We start from the raw sequence: 19,504 nt of genomic DNA on the forward strand, positions 1-19,504 counted from the left end.
GTCTCATTACTGACTTTGGAGTACGTTTCTATTTCTAAAGGACTTCAGTAGTATCAATTCGTGTCTGATGTGTTTGTAAACACCGAGGCCAAGATCCAGAATGTGATTTGTAGAGAAGAGAAGCATTTGAAAAAGAGGGAGGTGAAGAAATACAGTCTAATTCTTGTTTAGCTACAGATGCCAACCTGATCATTTTATTTTTTAAAGATTTATTTGTTTATTTTAGAGAGAGAGAGAAAGGGGGAGGGCAGAGGGACAGGGAGAAAGAAACTCAGGTTGATTCCCCCGCTGAGTGTAAAGCCCAAAGTGGGGCTCTCAAGACCCTGAGATCAGACCTTAGCTGAAACGAAGAGTCAAACGCCTTCATAGACCATAACACCCAGATATCCCTATTTTATAATATAACCAAGGTGTCATGTGGCTAACTATGGATCTATTGAGTATAGTGTGTTAACAAACTATATAAAAAATTTATTTTTAAAATGTGTGAAATTATTTTACATTTCCTACTGTTATTTAAATTAGCATTTGAATACAGTAGTTTCAATCTATTATTTTTTGTTTCTGCATCTATGCGGATTTAATAGTTATCCTCATTTCTTATTGACTCCTTTTTCTGTGAACTTATTCAGAAAGTTCATTCGACTAACAAATGATGTTAGGCTTCACCATTCAGTCCAACTCATATTTTCAGCCTAGACTTTGGTGACATGGGCACCTGCTCACGCATGAGTCACTGCCTTTACATTTTCTTTTCATTGCATGTGCTATGTTATAGAGAAACATAACAATCCTTTTAAATACATCACCAAGAACATTTGGGTTGTTTCAGTGCTGATCTCCACCTTTGTAGTGACTTGCACATGTCTTTTCATTCTGGATGCTCTCCACAGTTCAAGTAGGAAAAAGAAAATGCATTTTATGGTGGCCAAACCAAGAGCTTTTCTGAATGGGTTGGTTCTGAATTTTGAGCTAAGTGTGGAACTTCATGGGTTCATTTATATTTATTCATATAGTATCATTTAAAGCTCATATTAGAAATGCAAAGTTTTGCTGAATGGTAATAGCTGTAGGAAAATCAAGCTAAACAGCATAAATTATGTTTTCTGTAAATTATGTGTAGGTTTGAAATTAAGTTAAAATAACCTGTTGAAATAGTAGTAGTAAGTTATAGAGAGACTCACTTTTAGAGAAAAAGCTCTTTTCCTAATCTAAAATGTTTCCAAGATTCTTCCAGAAAATTCCAGTATTAATTCTAACTTTTTTTCTTTGAGAGTAAAAGTGATTTTATATGATTTCCTCTTGTAGTCCACTGTGTGCCCACATTTTTAATGCTGAAAATTCCCTTTTCTGTACTACTTCACTATATTTCGCTATTACAGATTTCATTTTTAGATGTCCGAATATCTCGTTTGCAAGTAGATTGTATGGAGTCTCAATATTCAATTTATATGTAATAATGGCACCATTTGTATCCAATGCCATTTTATTTTGTGGACTTTTTTCTTTTCTTCATTTTTGACAGACACAACGAAAATCAATTCCATTTCAGAGGTCTGGTCATTTTGAAGTATATCTTTTTTTATTTCTATAATGTCATATGCCTGCTCAATAATACTTTAAATATTCTAGATTTTAGGCATTTGCCTTAAGTCAGATATTAGATGATACTCTGCTGCTGTCATAATCTTGGACTCTAATTTTAAGCCCTTTGATTTTATAGGCTTTTTTAAAATTTAAACTACAAACCTTTTTCTTTGCTTATTATTATATTGATTTATACTCATAGATATGCTACAGCATTTTACCACTTGGCATTTTTTTTTTTTTCTATTTTGGAGAATCATTCACCACCCAAACATCAAAGCAACAAGCATTTTTTAACATCTTCTATATGCAGAATATAACCTGTTTCTGTTGATTGGGTAGATTGAGTGGACATATAGGGAGGATATAGTCTCCAAATTGAATTGGACCAGCCCTGTCTCCTAGAAATATAGATTGTCATTTTTGAAACGTATTATTTCCTTCCTATTTATTTGGTATTATTCCTTTAATTTGAGTCAACTTGAATAACCTAAAATTGAAACCCACCTTCTGATGTTATCATTTAAAGTATATACACAGGGGTGCCTGGGTGGCTCAGTGAGTTAAGCCTCTGCCTTCAGCTCAGGTTTTGATCTCAGGGTCTTGGGATTGAGTCCCACATCGGAATCTCTGATTAGCAGGGAGCCTGCTTCCTCCCTCTCTCTGCCTGCCTCTCTGTCTACTTGTAATCTCTCTATGTCTGTCAAATAAATAAATAAAATCTTTAAAAAAATAAATGAAGGATATAGACAGTTGCTTTACAGGAAGATTGTAAAGAGAATAGAAGAGCTGACTTTTGGAGGAAGTTCTACAACTCACTCCTTACTCAATCTGTATCCTATGAGAAGGAAGTTACCACAAAAGAGCATGAAGTTGTTTGAAATTCTCAATTAGGTTTGCCTCACTGTCATTGTAAAGGACTGTGTTATCCTGTTTTAGAGAGAATCTGTCTCTTAACTAGTTTATGAAAACAATCCAGGACTCAGAGGGTAACTTATTTATATTTTAAGTAGATCTGTTTAGATTAAGAATGAGATACCATTTTTAAGCTTTTTCCCAACAGAGAAATACATCTAAATTAAAAAAAATCAGTATGATACATGCTGCAAGGCATGATAAGAAGGATGGACATCAAATCAGTGATCTTTACACAAAAAACACGCTCAGGTATCAGGCATTTCTAACAGATAGCAGAATATTTCAAATACCCTTCTCAAAGCTAATGAAAAATATGGAGACTATGCCCCCTAAAGAGGATGGTAGTCATTAAACTGACTTAGATGAGGTGGAAAAGTGAATCTACATTTATATTTTATAAATAACATATTTCAGAGAATCCGATTCTGGCAGTCTTTACATTTAAGCTGAAGAGAAGATGCGCTGATTTAATTCAATATCTACCTTTTAGAACTGTCTAAAGAGAAAATGATAAAACGACTCTCTGGCATTTTAACCGACAGGGACAAAATGTATAAACTAACTGAAAATAAAATTCTTATTCTTTTCCTCCTTCTAGCCTGTCGAAGTAGTCAAAAGAGCATAGTGCAACATCAATCAATGTGAAAACAAAAAGCCTTGTATAAAAGTTTATAATTTATGAGGTGTTTTTGCATATAATATTTTGGTTTATCAAGAAAAACTAAGACAATGGAGGGGTCATGATTATTCTCACTTTAAAGATAAGAAAATGGAATTATGATAAATTATATAACTTGACTAAGATTAGAGCCTAGTAATGAGTAGAATCAGAATCCACTTTATTTTTTTAAAGATTTTATTTATTTTTTTGATAGAGAGAGATCACAAGTAGGCAGAGAGGCAGGCAGAGGGGGGGTGGAAAGCAGACTCCCCGCAGAGCAGAGAGCCGGATATGGAGCTCGATCCCATGATCATCACCTGAGCTGAAGGCAAAGGCCCAACACATTGAGCCACGCAGGCACCCCCAGAATTCACTTTAAACCTTCAGAGAGGTTTCAAATCACCCTGATTTGTCTATAAAAATAGAAAAATGAGATTTTTGTAAAACCCCTTGATTAAACGGTTTAGGAGCATAGAGTCCTGTCTTTGTATAGCCTCATTAAGATTAATCAAGTATCATTTCACCATGTCCTTGTTATCAGAAATAGTCTGTCTAATGGGTTAACACTGAGAACTTGTGTGAAAAAGGGATGTCTCCTTTATACTTTATATAATAATAAATCAGCTATCTCTGGGATTTATAAAATTTGAATCGTATTACTCACAGTATGACAAGGTTTTGTCTAGTGAGGAAAGAGAGCATCTGTAACTTTCTGAAGTGTTTATTCTCCAGTCTCAAAATATTGCCAGTTAGAATTTCCAGTGAGAAAGAGGGAATTTTTGGTCTTTTATTGGCATAACTTGAGTGTTCTAGGCTAACATACATTTTTGTCACTGTTGTTGATGCTGATAATGAGTGAATGGGTGAATGGAGGGCTGGCTTTTATTGAGAGGAGTGAGAATCAACAGCCTCAGATCTTGTCACTCTACTTTGTAAAGGCTAGTCTATTTCTTTCTTCTTCTCTCTGGGTAAGCATGATTTTTGAAATCTTAAACATTTTCTACATGATGATTTAGCTTACTTATATCTATTGCTAGAGATACAGTAGACATAGCTCAGCAAATTGCCAGACAAGATAAGGTAGATCTTCTTTGGCTCACATTAATGGATGGTTTGACTCAAGCCATCACTATTGTGACCTCAGTGACCACTTCAACAAACCTCTGGAGGACAGAGCTTCCATTGTTCCTTCAGAAATTTCCTTGACCAGAGCAACTGCTTGCATTCAAAATAGTATGTCCTATTAATTGGATGTTTCTCAAAGGTTCCCTCTATTATGGAAAAAGTGTGATTCTTCTTACTGGTAGGTTATTGGTTTTGAAGTGCATTTGCATAAACAGGGCTGGCTCTAAAAAATATCTAACAAATCTTTAGATAAAACCATGTGAGTGTTTTCTAAATTCTCTTTGCTGACTTAGAAACAACATACTAGCCAATTAAAGAAGGGTGCAAAACCTGGCCCACAGACAAATTGCCCATCTCAGGTGGCACGTAGTTTGCTCAGACTTTATTATTGAAAAAGAAAAACCCAAGAGAAAAAGAGACCATGGGGTGAACTACTTAGTAATCTTGTCATGCACCTTCTGCCACACATTCATTAGAGCACCAGATTTTTTAAAGCCGAGCACGTAGATTGCTACTCACTAGTAGATATTGGTTGGTGAATGAGAATCGTCACAGTATCTGACTGAAGTGGTTTAAACAATTAAAAACTCCAATGACTTAAACTATTATAGATAAAGCAGAAGTTAGTGGATTCAACCACATGCTCATGATCATTTGTATCTTTTTCACTTTATGGTATCAGAGCCTTGAAAATAATTTCTGTAAGCATTTGGTGAGAGTGCTGAATTCTGCAGAGGAGATGTAACCTCTGAAATTAAAAATGGCTGTGCAATGTCTCTTGTCGTATTTAGGGCAGATTTGTGTTTAGAATGCTGATTATGAAATGATTTTGTGGTATTTTCTTTATCTCTAAAAGCTCCTTGTAGTACCAGATAATATCATCTGATGGGCAATTTGCCTGTATGCCCTGTTATTTTTTCCTTTTGTTTCCCATAACTTTCAGTATGTTTATAAATAAGAAATGAAAACAAGATATTATATCATTCAAGGACTCCCCCAAAATGGTGGTGATCTCAGTAGTTCTACCTCACTGCTCTTTCTTTTCTTTCTTTTCAGTTGAGCAAAAATTCTTATTGCCATTAATTACATGAAATTAAACATATATACATATCAATTGTGTGTATGTACACACACACACACACACATAAATATATACACATATAATCTAGACCTGATGTAAACATTGTATTGCCAACCCCCAGCTGAACCCAAATTATATCAGTTATTCACTATTGTAGACAAAACCAAAGATGATCTTCAAGTATTTGATAATTGGTATAGCAGAACAATCATAATGGTTATCAGCAAACAATAAGCAGTATGGCTTTCCTGGTACATAATAGCTGACCACCAACCTAGGGCAACCAAGAAGCAATTAAATTTAAGGACTTTGTAAACAATCTTTTTTTTTTTTTTTAAAGATTTTATTCATTTATTTGACAGAGAGAGAGAGATCACAAGTAGGTAGAGCAGCAGGCAGATACAGAAGGGAAACAGGCTCCCAGCTGAGCAGAGAGCCCGATTTGGGGCTCGATCCCAGCACCCTGAGATCATGACCTAAGCTGAAGGCAAAGGCTTTAACCCACTGAGCCACCCAGGTCCCCTGTAAACAATCTTTTATAAGTAATTAATGATACATATGTAAACATCACTAAAACATTGATTAACATTAGATTGGATATAAAAAGCAAAGCACCAGTGTCCCCTAGTTGTGTGTAGAGTATCAGAGAGGATAAAGGTAATATGTATGGCAAATGAGAATTAAGTACCTGAGTTCTAGTACCTTCTTTTTCACTACTTGTCATGGGAATGTCAGCATACAATTTACCTACTGTGGATTTGGTTTCTTTAGTGAAATTGAAATGGTGCAGCTATAAATATAGGGACATCTCTTATTCGTTAATTGAAAAAAAATTTGCATAAAGGGGGAAAAGTCAAGCTTTCAGTGGAGTGATAAGACAGAATGCATAAATGCCAATATAAGGCAAAGAATTTATTAATAAAGACGTGTAAGAAGCTGTGGTGCTAGAGCACCTTGTGCATGAAATGGCAGAGTGTTTTACAATGGAGCTCTGAGGGGTCAAGAAGCAGCAGATTCCAGAGAGAACTTACTATCTATATCTATATCTATATCTATATTCTCAAAGATCAGTTACCCCTCCTGAATTGCAAGTGTTGGAGGGCTGAGATATGATGGAAGAGATCAGGCAAAACCCTCACACAGGAAAGGTAGAGAGTGGAGGCATGTAAAGTAAGGTTCCAGTAAAGGAGCTTGGGTGAGAGTCCTGGGATAGCAAATCTCAGAAGTTCTAGCAAAATTATGTTACTTAAGTGTGCATCATTTGTCTTGAAAAAAGATTGGTTACAATAGCCAGTGGGATGCTAGGGTATGCAGTAAGGACAGAAGCCTTCCTAAACCTAGCTGTCTTCAAAGAGACAAAATGAAAGCCTACAGAGGCACCATATTTTAAGAAAACATTTAAACATGCAAGTGACAGAAGAGGCAGCCTTTGAGGTAGTAAACCTAGATGATGGTCTTGGATGTTGTCATCCCCTATGAACCAAAAATAAAAATAAGACAAACAGCACAACTGTTTCAGAAAAGCCCAACTCTTTCAACCAGTAATAACTCTAAGGGATCCAGAACAACAATATGATAATAAAAATTTTGCAAATGAAAAAATATAAAAATAAAGAGTAAAACTTAAAAGGGAGGAAAAATACTTAGTAAATATGTCCTTATAGATGAAAGATTTTAACAAAGGATTCAGCCATGAATATACATATGAAAGAAGAACACAACTTCAAGTAGAAGAACTCGAGAAGATATGGCTTAAAAATGAGAAAAGAGTATATGGACTGGTGAAATTCAGGAAGGAAATGAAGGAAACAGTCTTAGAATTGAAGATGAAATTGAGTGACACACAAGAAAGGAGATGATGTGAAACACAATAAAGAATATGGAAAATAGGGCGCCTGGGTGGCTCAGTGGGTTAAGCCGCTGCCTTCGGCTCAGGTCATGATCTTAGGGTCCTGGGATCGAGTCCCGCATAAGGCTCTCTGCTCAGCAGGGAGCCTGCTTCCTCCTCTCTCTCTCTCTGCCTGCCTCTCTGCCTACTTGTGATCTCTCTCTGTCAAATAAATAAATAAAATCTTTAAAAAAAAAAAAAAAGAATATGGAAAATAGAAATAAAGAATCAACCTCTTCCCCCAAAATAATACCCACAAACAATTGAGGAGTTAAGGATGGTTGGAAAATGATAGATTTAGAAGATAGTCAAAGGAGAATGTTTCACACCAATGGAACAGACTAAATATTTCAAAATGTAATAATGACAGGAAGCATTGAATCTGTAGATTGAAAGTTGTACTGTGTCCTAGGAGAAATGAAATACAATGGTTAATATTAAGTATAACTTAGTAAGTTATTGGAGTGTTAAAATAAACATTTATCAGTAAGGCAAAAGATCAAGTCACTTGTAAAGAGAAAGGAGAGAGATTGAGAGAGAGAATTTCCCTCAGGCTACTATACCCTATTATTCAACTCCAGAAGACACTGGGCTTAAAATATTCTTAAGAAGATAAAGGTTGAGACATGGATTTTATATCCAACCAAGATCTTTCAATTATAGAAGCTACAGACAAATAGTTTTTCCCAAGAATCTCTTGAGGAATTGAATAGAGAATGAATACTGCCTGCCAAGAGTTGGTGGTTGAAAATTTAGCCAAAGCTGTAAGCATCAAATATATTGAATGATAAAACTAAGTTCTAGAGGAAAATGTAGACCATATTGGCAAAATGGAATACAAACATAATTAAGTAACTAAAAATATTCAGAAGGGGATGAGGGGAAAGTGGAGAACTTACAAATTATATCATGTGTTACAGCTAGGAGTCAAACATTATGACATAAACCTGACAAATCAATTAGTAAAAGTGGAAGTGTAATTAATTGTACAAAAACTGAATACTAAGGAAGAGTATATAATAGGCCAAATCTGTCAATAGAAGAGAAGGATAGAGGACACCTGGGTGGCTCGGTCAGTTAAGGAACTGCCTTTGACCCAGGTCATGCTTCCCAGGGTCCTGGAATTGAGTCCTGCATCAGGCTCCCTGTTCTGCAGGGAGTCTTGCTTCTCCCTCTCTCTTTGCCACTCCCCCTGCTTGTGTGTTCCCTCTCTCTCTAGTAAATTAAAAAAAAAAATTTTTTTAAAGAAGAGAAGGATAGAAAAGAGGGGGAAAGGACAAAATAAATTGTATTATTTTTCATAGCTTGAAACTAATAGTTACTCTATATAGAAATATAGAAATAAGTATTTTAAGAAAACATAATATAAAGGTAATCTCTGGAACAATCATTGAAGTTTTATAAATATTAGGAAAAAATCAGTGAACTGAAAGGGAGAAAAGAGACAACAGAGAAGATACAGTTAAGGAGGGAGAAAAGCCTTCTAAAGATGGGTAAACATAAAATAATACACTAAAATTAAGATCAAACATTCTTCTTACCAATACATGTAAATGATTATAACTGATTTAATAAAGGAAATAAAAGACTTTAGATTGTAGTACAAAGCAAACCCCAAAACTATGACACGTAAAAGTGATTCACCCAATACAATGTTATTTTATTTTATTTTAATTTTTTGGAACACACACACACACACACACTATTTAAATTAAATTTTTAAAAAATGTTATTTTAAATTTTGAAAAGAAAAGGTTGAGCTAAGTTGTTTGAAGTACACGTTTTCAGCTAAAACGCAGTAAAGATGACAAATAAAGATACTTCATAATGTATATGAAGGTAATTATGAATATCTATATATATCAAATAACAATGCAGCAACTTGGCCCAATAAGAAACACAGGTGACAAAGGGAAAATTGACAAAAAATATGAAGGTTTATCATATTTATATATCATATATAAATATATATCATGGTATAAATGTATATCACATATATGATATGTCATATATTTATATATGATATACAAATACAATAATTATATATTTATATTATTTATTATATTATATTATTATATAATATAATATTGGTATATTATATATTTTATATTTTATTATTTTTAAAAGATTGTATTTATTTATTTGACAGAGAAAGATCACAAATAGACAGAGAGGCAGGCGGGGGGTGGGGAGGGAAGCAGGCCCCCTGCTGAGCAAGAGAGCCCGATGCAGAACTCAATCCCAGGACCCTGAGATCATGACCTGAGCTGAAGGCAGAGGCTTAACCCACTGAGCCACACAGGCACCCCAAATTATATTTTTCTAATTTCTTTTTTTTTTTTTTTAATTTCAAAATGAAGTGGGAAAAAAACAAGCCAGAGTATATAAAATCTCCATAATATAATTTATAAAGATACCTGATTAATCTATATTAACTTCAGTATCCTATGCCTCAGGAATGCATCTTCTTTTTTTTAGATTCTATGGGATATACAGTATAATTTTAAGAGTTTATATATGTGTGTGGAAGTATGCCTGTGTGTGTGGAGGGAGAATTATTTTAAGGAATTGTCTCATGCAATCATGGGGGCTGCCAAGTACAGAAACTGCAGGTAGGCAGGCAGGCTATAGGCCTAGATGGGCTGACGTTGCAGCCAGAGTCCAAAGGCAGTCTAATCCAGAATTCCCTCTTCCTTATGGGATGTCCTTCACATGGCTGAATGAGGTCCACCCATATTTTGGAGGGAAACTCAACATCTAAGTGACTTAGCTGTGATGTACAGCTACACACACAAACACACACATAATATGTGTTTCTCAGTGCTACAAATTTTTGGTAAAATCACTTACTGATGTTACACCATTCCATAAAAATAAATACCTCAAAATATATTGATGTACCTCTCTGTTATCAGACCTGATGACATTGACTCCTAGTGTCTCCAGTATATTTATTTTTCCTCCTTCTTCCTTTTAATATTAAAGTCATTGCACCATCAAATTTTAAAAAGTGTACATGGCTGCTCACTTTAAAAACTAGACCTGTTATTCTTTGTAGCTAGATATTTTCAGATGATTAAGTTTTGCCAACTGGATACAAATGGAAATGATGGGTGCACCTTCAAATCTGCTTCTTTAAAAGTGCAAGTACTTAGTGCTCATACTTTGCACTTTTCCACAGGCTAGATGCCAGAGGTGGTAGTAACCCAACTTTGACCATCTAGACAAAGAAACGACATAGGAAGCTGGAAGAGGGAAAAAAAAAAAATGGGTGTCTGAATGACCCCAGCTACAGAGCTATCACGTTATCCTGGACTAGCAAGATGCTGATGTAAGATATAGGTAAACTCTCTCATCTAAACTTTATCTGGGGTCTCTTTAGTACAGTCACATAGTCTTTATTCCAATAACAAACAATAATAGGTTTACCAAAATTTCCATACGGCAAGAATTGTGATGCATCTACGTCAGAACATTTTTCTGCATTTTTTCATAATTAAGAGCCTTTGTTTATAAGTTGCTTCATGAAACAGATTGTACCAATTTATATGAACACCCTCTGTTTATGATAGTATCAGTATCACTGAAACCTATTTCCTCAGACTTCATGATGACGTAGAGGAGATCAAAGATATGTTCTCTCTGCAATCAGTCATACTTCTCACATGCTCTGTTCACCAATTTCTTTCCCTTACATCTTGTAGTTATTTAAATATCAGAACTTGAAAGAGGAAGAAAAACTGCACGGGGTTTTCCTTTGGGGCTTAAAAAAAGAAAATAATAATCTCCATTACATGGTACTTTTCATCTTTACCCTGACTTTCAATAAATAAAGCCTCTAATGATATTAATTAAAAAGACTACTTTAAGATTAATGATATGAGCAGGGGAGAGTATTAAGGGGATTTTGGATTTTGCCTCGACTTCAAATATTATTTACTGTCCACGCAGTTCAAAACCCCCTTCATGAGCTGCTCTGATTACGCAGCATTCGTACTACTGCAGATGAAGGGAAGCTTAAAGCCCATTTGGAGCTTTTATGTTCAGGCCTCCACCAGCCCCTCCCCCACCACCCTGTGTGACTTGGACATAGAGTCAATTGAACAATCACTTGTGAAAATGCCATGCAGATAAAATATAATTTAACTGTATTTTTACTTCGTTATCCTGAATATTTTCCATAAGTTTTTAGAGACAAAGATTTCTGACAGCACTTCCCCACCAATTTAACAGTGACTCAAGTGGTAAAGATGAATCCCAAGCATGTGTTGATAACAGCACCTTTTAGCTGACTGCTTGGGGAACTCCAAACCCACTTTCCCTTGGCCTGTGTGGTTCTCTTGAGGAGCGCAGCGGGTTTCCAGACATTTGCTCAGGCCCAAACTGTCATGACAGAGGCAATTAATGTGGTAATGAGAGTTTGGCATCCAAAATGTTATTTCCTGCAGGGCTTGTCACATATTTCAGAGAACATTAGGAGCAAACAAAATTCTGCTTTGTCCTTCCCATCCCCAAACAGTTGGACCTTGAAAATCCCATGCATTAGAGGCATACCAAGGAAAGACTGACAAAGCAGGGCAGAGGGGAGCACTTGAAATTTATAAGTTTAAAGACTTGCTGGTGAAAATTGTAGGAATACTGAGAAAAGAGGTAAAGAAAAAAAAATAAGAAGGTAAGCATAATTTTTTCCTATACTGCCAACTTTTACAAACTAACATTTTTTAAAATGCAGATTAACTCCAAATTTCAACATATATTTGTGGGAGATGGATCTTCCTCCTGAGTTTGAGTGTCTCACCTTTTCTGTGCACATGAACCTGAATAGTCATATTGAAGAAGACTGCAGGACCCTGAGCACCAGTATCTGGCAAGCTTAAATTTCTGCCACAAACACACAATTCTGAGGTCATATAATAACTCTGTAACTGAGCTTGATTTAAAGTTACAGAAAGTTCTCTCCTATGAAATTTCCTGAAACAAAACTGCAGAATAAGTATTGTCCTTTGATGGAATCTCAGTGCTATGTTCAATAACTATTCTGTAAAACAAACATGATAAGCTGATCAATGCACCACACCTTTTAATTAATAAATTAACTAAAGTTTGGAGATGAAAATCAGAAAGGAAAAAAAAAAACAACAATAATGCTTTCAGCAGTGGCTTGGCTTGATCAGGCCATTTTTGTCCCATATTATCTCTTGGGATATTTTGTAATGAAGCCTGGAGTGTCCACGTCAGATCAAATACTCCAAGGTTTTATGATCTAAAGGTTTTTAACACTTTCTGCAGGAGTGGATAATCATTTGAAGGTGGTTTTCCATCAGGTATGAAACCCTGTAACATCTAGGATAGTCACATGTGTATTTATAGATCGCTTTCAGGAGAGTGGTACTTTGTGAATGGATCTTTGTAATTGCAATGCAATCTCAGGGCAGATTGCAACTATGTGTCCAGTGATTCTAAATCCATACCCTGTCACTAGCTCTACTGCCTAGGAAATATGACATAGCTGTCTAGTGCCCCCATCAGCGTTTACAGAGACTGAATCGTTGTCTCTCCCATAAAAGATTGCATACCTTTATCCATACCTACGACCTGGAGAGCATCTTTTGCTCTCCATATCTTTTAGCCTCGTACATACAGACCTATGAGGGGCAGTTCCACCATTTAAAAATAAATATTTCTATTCTGTCCGTAAGAAAAGTAGATAACTGAGATGTCAAAAGGGAGATATTAAAAAAAAAAAAAAGGCAGAAAGATAAAATGGGTTAACCTAGTAATAGTATTTTGGTAACCTATTGCTGCTTAAAAGCTCCCCCACCCCCCAAAAAGTGGCTTGAACAATGGAGTCTAGTTCAGGATTTCTTATGCAGTGACAATCAGAACTTTGCTGGGGCTGGAATCATCCTATGTCTGGCAAATGGTAGTGACTATGCACTGGACACATCAAACAGCTGGGGGAAAGAAAAACTGGCCCTCCTTGGTTATCTCTCTAGCTCCATGTGCTTTCTATAGCACAGTGGCTTCAGGGACTTCTCACATAGCTATAGAGCTCCAAACACATGTGTCCCAAAAGAGACAGAGAGAGAGAGTACGCAGATGGGAACTTTACCACAATGTATGACTTAGAAGGCACACAGTAGTTCCTGCCACATTCCATTTGTTAGAAGTAAGTTATTAAGTCCAGTCCATATTTAATGGGGAGATACACTCAATCTTTTGGTAGGAGGGCTCTCAAAGAATTAGTGGACACAGTGTTAAAACCACCACAAATAGAAACATCATTCATTTCTGTTATTTAATAGTATCAACGATATTCTTTATAATTTTAGGTGTTTAATATATGCCAGGTGTATTAAGGATATCACCTGCAATATATCATCTGAGGTAACTACTCCATTGTCCCCAGTTTAAAGATAAAGTCTGAAATTTAGAGAGGTCTCATAAAGTGCCATGATTCTACTGCTAGTAAGGGGTAAGAAATGATCTCTACCAGCACCTTCATACTCCAAAGGATGCTCTTTTCAGCGGTATACTCTACCACTACATCAAATTATATATTTGTAACCTGATTTTCTATACAGCATTGATGCATGGGGCAGGTATCCTATGTGATTTTGCTCGTTGTTTTGGTTAGATCACTTTATGTCTTGCTAACTTACAGGCCAAATATGTTAGATAAAAGTGCTGTTATAGATATGAGAGATGTGTTCGTTGCTGCATATGAATTCATTACATGCTCTCGGAGAAAGCACTGGATAGTAAAAGAAATTAACTTGTAAAACCACTATTAATTTATGTTGACACAGAATGAAACTGAAAATAAGGAGATATGTGTAGCTGATAGGTAACACCTTGGAAAAACTGCTGAGCGGTTCCCTCTTAATGGGAACATCCTGAAGTATGGTATGACAGATGACAGTATTGTCCACTATTATTACCTCTTCTTCAGCAAGAGTTATTAAAAAAACCTCTGAGCCAAGTTGCTTAAATCATCAATAATATCCATGTAAACACCTGCCACAGTTTAACCAAATACATCACAATGGGGAAGACTGATAACCAACTCAGGCACACAGTGTATTAACTGGGTGTTAAAATATTTTGCATAATAACATAAGAATCAAAATATACCATATACCAGTTCTAGACGTTTGAAGCTGTGTGCATGTGTATGATGGTTACATGCTATTTTAATGACTTACCTACCCACTAAGAAAGGACAATAAGAAAGATCAGTTATTGGACTTAAGCAATTCTTAATTATTTTTGTGATATTTAACCTTCAAGCTCTTCAGACCTTAGTAAAAGTTTGTAAATATAGTAATAAAGAATTAGTCATAGTCAACGTTATACATAAGGGATTTGACAAGGTAAATCTTTTTGAAAAACGTACACATTTTAGTCTAAGTTTATATTAACTACTTTGTATTTCCCACATGTTCCTGTCTGTAAGGATGATCACATCCACTCTTAGAGTTGAAAAGCACCTGCATCTTCACTCATTGATGTTTAAAGATCGAGTGTTAGGTTTTAGTTATTAAAACATGAGTTTTGAAAAGCAGATTGAATTCTGGTACAAATGAGGTATTTTAAGCCAAGAATTCAATATATAAAATCAGTTTATGCTACTCAGTGTGTGTACTTCTTAGGGCAAGTCTCTAAATCACTTAGTGGTTCAATTTTACATCTAAAGATTGGACTAGTAGGGATTGTATTTCAAATGTACTTTTCCCTAGAATGCCTTATGCATGATAAGCATGATTATCTTTGAATCCTGGAGGAAGAAGAAACACTGTAACTATAAAATGGGAAATGAGACACACTCAGTGTTATGTGACTTATCACAGAGCTAGTTAATGAGACCTCCCCACCAAAATTTGTTTTTTGACTTTCAATCTGAATTTCTTTTCATTAAACAATTTACATTAATAGGAATAAGAAGTACAAGAGCACAAATTGTTTCTTAGCTCAAGACTGGCCCTTTTTCTGTCAAATATCCCAAGAGGTAAACTAAGGATGTAGGTATTTTTGTCTCATAAGCTCATAAATGTAACATGTAAGCTTCCTTTATGTCCTTCCCTCTCTCACACCAAAAAAGACTTAAGACAAAAAGGAATTCTTTTACAGGAGGCTGAGGTTAGAATTATATAACCAAGTACCGAAATCACAAGGAAGAAATGCCGAAAACTCTTCTTTATTCTTGAATATTCTGCCTTAGGCAACTATTTATTAGACATCTTTAAACCATTCAAGATTCTCTACAAACTCAGGGTGAATGTATTTTCTTATCCCTCCGCTTCCTCACCCACCCCAGTTACTCTCTGTGCAATGACATGTCACTACCACAGACTTCCTCCTTGGTGATGCTCCCCCATTGATAATTATGGAATTATCCATAAACTCAAACTTCTTATTTATTCTACCAGAAGTGTGTCTTTTATCCAATGTTCAGTTGTCTCCCTCTTCAGCTTTACCACTGTGATCTAAACAACCATCACTTTTCTCTTGAAACAACATCCTAAATTATTTCCCTCAAGCTCCTCTTGTCTGTTCAATATCATTACAAAACATGAATCAGATCATGTATTCCCCCCCAAAAAACCTTTCCATAACTTTCCATTGCTCATAAAAGAAAAGTCAAACTCCATCTCTTCCTTATGATGGGCACAAAAGTCTACATAACATGACTTTTGCCTTCCTCTCTAACTTCATTCCCTCCCACTCTCTGCTGGTAGACAGTGAGCCAATGACGCTATCCTTTTTTCTATTCCTCCAATGCACCAATATTGTTTGTGCCTTTAGAACTTCTGAATAGAGTGTTCATTCTTAAAACCCTAGACCCCAGAATGTCAAATGTGGCTTCTTTATATAATACAATATAAAGTGCACATCTTCCACCTCCACCACCCTAGTCTTTTTCCACTATATCAACTATTTTTTATGAATTACAACAGTTATTATTAAAAGAAATTACTTTTTCCTCTCATTTATTTATTCCCTTATTACCTCTGTTTCTTATCATTAGAATCATTAAGTTGCCAAGAGCCAGTTTTCTGGATCACTAGAATATGGAAAAGTATCTAGCATGCATGTAGGGTCTTGATAAATGTTTGACAAGTATATTTGCAATGAATTTATAAATAAATGCTAGGCATAGAGTGCCTGACAGAAATCTGCCTCCTTCACTATTACTTAGTTTGACTGTGGAAGATCGGAAAGGTAGACCACGAACTTCTGACTAAGGCAAATGGCAAGAAAAGACGAAGTTCTCAAAACGGAATTTGGAGGGGTGGGGAGCAGGGTATTTCAGGTCTATTGGCATTATAGGAGGGACTCCTTAAAACTCAAGGAAGATACTTGAAGTTCATCTAGCACCAGGCTGTGTGGCTGGATGGTTGGATTTGGGCTGTGAGAGCCAGAGTTTTCATATTGTATCCTCATTAAATAGAGCTTCACCACAAAGGTTTGCTTTGATAGGTTCTCTGAAGTGTCATATCATTTCACCTTATTCATTCTTCAAGCACTTCTAGTGCCTGAGGGTGTATATTATTTTATTTTATTTTATTTTATTTTATTTATTTTATTTTACTGTTTCTTTTGTTTCAAATTTTTATGTGAATTGTAGTTAACATATAGTGTAATACTGGTTTCAGGAGTAGAATTTAGTGACCCATCACTTTCATAAAACACTCAGTGCTCATCACAACAAGTGCCTTCCTTAATACTCATTGCCGATTTAGAGTGCATAAATGATTTTGAAGATGGCATTTAATCTTTCACTTGAGTCTCTTGCATCAGATGTGGCTGATGTCTTCAGCTCTCTCCTCCCTTCCCACATCGCTAGTAAGCAGCACTATCCTTTGACCTTTTGGCTTAATTTATCTGACTTTTGTGAATACAAATACAGTTCTAAGCTTCTTAAAACAACAAACAGCTGTAATAGTAATAATAATAATAATAATAATAATAATAATAGTTACAAAAGCCAACATTTATTGAGTGCTTAATATATGCCTGGCAGTATGTTGAGCACTTTAGCATTACGAAGTGATGTTATTGTCCCGATTGTATAAATGGAAAAAAATTTTTTTATCATTTCTATGTATTTCCTTTAAGAGAAAAAAAATTTATATCATGTCTTCTGTTAAAAAATTTTAAAACAAGTGTGCTAACTTTAACAATATATAACCTTTTGAGCAATTTTCTAAAGAAGATGTAGTAAAGGGTTAAAGTATTTTAATTTCATTCATTAAAGTTATTTCAAGCCAAAAGGAGACAATGAAGAAAGAGCTATAAGTTTCCCAATAGAAATATCAATAGTGATGTTCCATTTCTAAAAAAGCTATCTACAAAAAGGGTAGGGACAGAGTCACAGAATTAGTATTTAATGCAGTTTATGTGTACATTTTAGGGTGTCTTTTAAATTAGTTTATTTAAATTGAGTAAACTATATTTCTGAAAATATTGGCTAAGATTGATTTAGTGAAGTTAAAATAGTTATGAATAGTTATGGATTTCAGATCTTAAGCTCAATAATGCACAAAATAACTATATTTTCTGCATTTGAAATTAAGTTCCTGTTATGAGCCCCCTTTCTTCAGGATGGGAGAATTTGACCACTTTCAGTTCAGGGTCTACTCTATCCCTCATGCTGAATTATGCCAGGGTTGCTTAGAAAATTATATAGTGGCATTTCATGAAGTTGCTGGCAATTGGCCCGTGTGTTATTCTGTCCTACATCTGCTCATCCTTCTTGTTCTTCACAGGACTTTGGATTTCATTCCATGGAGGTGGGTGCCATGAATAATCTTGTCTTGTATTAGTCTGTAACATAGATGGCTTTGCTTAGGAGTCAGGAAAAATATTCTGTGTGCCCTGTGATACTCTGAAGCACATGAAGAGTTTATGAGGGTGTTTCAAGTCTTTGGGCCTGACCATTTTGCAGACTTTTTTTTTTTTTTTTTTTTTTTTTTGCATCACCCTGCGTCCTGACTGTGTAAAAATTAAGAGGAATTTTTAGCTTCCAAGGTGTTTCTGTCTGCTATGTATTCCAAAACCAATCTGAACTTAGTAATTAGTAGTCACCATATTGTACCTCTGTCTGGACCAAATGTGGACAAGGGATAAGACCTCTTCATGGAGACTAAACCACTCAAATAGCTTCTCTTTCCTTTCCTGATTCTTCATTCCGTTTTCTTTACCCTGTCAAGAGTATTTTGTCTAGTCTTGATTGTGGTAGCCTGACATTTTGTATGCTTTTGCAAGTTTTTAATTTATAACACAACCTTTACATGCTGTCTTTCCCAGCTTTATTTTTGAACCTCAGAACCCCAGATTATTGTAATACAAAATCTTGGTGTGAATGAGAGGAACAGCAAGGAGCAAAAAGAAATACTAAGGACCATAGCTCTTAATTAATAGTTTGTTATTATCCTGCCATAATACTTTATGTACTTTTCCATCTGCTATGACAGGGTTTAAATGCTTTAGTGTTCTTCTTACTAAAATGTGTTCTCTGTGAAGGTTCTGAGCTATAAGTCACTGAAAATATTCTATTAATAAAGACAGATATTCAAGTTAAAGAAAGACTTTCAATATTAGTGTATAAAGAATCATTCTGACAAAAGCTACATTCTCTGGAGCCAGAGAGAATTGTCTTCAAATCCTGATTCTTCTATTTCATCAGCTGTGCAACTTTGAGCATATCATATAAATTCTCTGAGTTCATTGTTTTATCTGGGAAAAAAGGAATAATCATACCACCCTCTTCTTAACATTGTTGCAGGGATAAATACAAAATACACCTGAGAAATCTATCATACTGATGTGAGTGTAGTAAGCTCCCATTGCATATTAGCCATTGTGCTTATTGCTTCAAGAGATAAATGAAGGCACCTCATGAAGAGTTTTCATTTACAAGATGTATGTATTGCCTCCACAGAGCTCTGCTGGGCAGGGGTGAAGAGAATTAGTTCCCTTTACATCACACTGGAATGTAGCCACTTACGAGTGGAATCGTTGCATGCTTCCTCTTCTATGTACCCTTCTGGGAGACAAGAAAACAACATTTCCAATTAAAGCACACCAGGAACATTATAAACCAAATGTAATCACCAATGTTGGAACTGTATCAGGAAACCCAGAGAAAAAGAGGAAAAATTTACAAGATTCTATTACAGGGGAACCATAAAGAAGATACTGATTTAATTCATTTCAACTCAATTAAAAAATCATCTTTACC

Source organism: Mustela erminea, chromosome 15 (genome assembly GCF_009829155.1).
Source record: "Mustela erminea isolate mMusErm1 chromosome 15, mMusErm1.Pri, whole genome shotgun sequence".
In the NCBI taxonomy this organism is placed as follows: Eukaryota; Metazoa; Chordata; class Mammalia; order Carnivora; family Mustelidae; genus Mustela; species Mustela erminea.